This window comes from Mus caroli, unplaced genomic scaffold, assembly GCF_978045245.1.
Source record: "Mus caroli unplaced genomic scaffold, Mus_caroli_1 scaffold_16, whole genome shotgun sequence".
NCBI lineage: Eukaryota > Metazoa > Chordata > Mammalia > Rodentia > Muridae > Mus > Mus caroli.
In genome coordinates this window covers 90,637,426-90,639,602 of record NW_028227271.1, presented here as the reverse complement: position 1 = coordinate 90,639,602, position 2,177 = coordinate 90,637,426, and positions in this window count along the sequence as shown.

The following is a 2,177-nucleotide window of genomic DNA, read 5'->3' as shown; positions in this document are numbered from 1 at the left end:
TTGAGTTGGAATTTTGATGGGGATTGCATTGAATCTGTAGATTGCTTTTGGCAAGATAGCCATTTTTACAATGTTGATCCTGCCAATCCATGAGCATGGGAGATCTTTCCATCTTCTGAGATCTTCTATAATTTCTTTCTTCAGAGACTTGAAGTTTTTATTATACATATCTTTCACTTCCTTAGTTAGAGTCAGGCCAAGATATTTTATATTATTTGTGACTATTGAGAAGGGTGTTGTTTCCCTAATTTCTTTCTCAGCCTGTTTATTCTTTGTGTAGAGAAAGGCCATTGATTTGTTTGAGTTAATTTTATATCCAGCTACTTCACCGAAGCTGTTTATCAGGCTTAGGAGCTCTCTGGTGGAATTTTTAGGGTCACTTATATATACTATCATATCATCTGCAAAAAGTGATATTTTGACTTCATCTTTTCCAATTTGTATCCCTTTGATCTCCTTTTGCTGTCGAATTGCTCTGGCTAGGACTTCAAGTACAATGTTGAATAGGTATGGAGAAAGTGGACAGCCTTGTCTAGTCCCTGATTTTAGAGGGATTGCTTCAAGCTTCTCACCATTTACTTTGATGTTGGCTACTGGTTTGCTGTAGATTGCTTTTATCATGTTTAGGTATGGGCCTTAAATTCCTGATCTTTCCAAGACTTTTATCATGAATGGTTGTTGGATCTTGTCAAATGCTTTTTCCGCATCTAAGGAGATGATCAAAGGTAAAATCCTCCAAGAGGAACTATCAATCCTGAATATCTATGCTCCAAATACAAAGGCAGCTACATTCATTAAAGAAACTTTAGTAAATCTCAAAGCACACATTGCACCTCATACAATAATAGTTGGAGACTTCAACACACCACTTTCACCAATGGACAGATCGTGGAAACAGAAACTAAACAGGGACACAGTGAAACTAACAGAAGTTATGAATCAAATGGATCTGGCAGATATCTACAGAACATTCTATCCTAAAACAAAAGGATATACCTTCTTCTCAGCACCTCATGGTACTTTCTCCAAAATTGACCACATAATTGGTCACAAAACAGGCCTCAAGAGATACAAAAATATTGAAATTGTCCCATGCATCCTATCAGATCACCATGGACTAAGGCTGATCTTCAATAACAAAATAAATAATAGAAAGCCAACCTTCACGTGGAAACTGAACAACACTCTTCTCAATGATACCTTGGTCAAGGAAGGAATAAAGAAAGAAATTAAGGACTTTTTAGAGTTCAATGAAAATGAAGCCACAACATACCCAAACTTATGGGACGCAATGAAAGCATTTCTAAGAGGAAAACTCATAGCTCTGAGTGCCTCCAAAAGGAAACTAGAGAGAGCACACATTAGCAGCTTGACAACACACCTAAAAGCACTAGAACAAAAGGAAGCAAATTCACCCAAGAGGAGTAGACGGCAGGAAATAATCAAACTCAGGGGCGAAATCAACCAAGTGGAAACAAGAACTATTCAAAGAATCAACCAATCAAGGAGCTGGTTCTTTGAGAAAATCAACAAGATAGATAAACCCTTAGCCAGACTCACTAGAGGGCACAGGGAAAGCATCCTAATTAACAAAATCAGAAATGAAAAAGGAGACATAACAACAGATCCTGAAGACATCCAAAACACCATCAGATCCTTCTACCAAAGGCTCAACAAAACTGGAGAACCTGGATGAAATGGAGAAGTTCCTAGACAGATACCAGGTACCAAAGTTGAATCAAGATCAGGTTAATGATCTAAACAGCCCTATATCCCCCAAAGAAATAGAAGCAGTCATTAATAGTCTCCCAACTAAAAAAAGCCCAGGACCAGATGGGTTTAGTGCAGAGTTCTATCAGACCTTCAAAGAAGATCTAATCCCAGTTCTTCACAAACTATTCCACAAAATAGAAACAGAAGGTACTCTACCCAACTCATTCTATGAAGCCACAATTACTCTGATACCTAAACCACAAAAAGACCCAACAAAGATAGAAAACTTCAGACCAATATCCCTTATGAATATTGATGCAAAAATCCTCAATAAAGTTCTTGCTAACCGAATCCAAGAACACATCAAAACAATCATCCATCCTGACCAAGTAGGTTTCATCCCAGGGATGCAGGGATGTTTCAATATACGGAAATCCATCAACGTAATCCAGTATATAAACAAA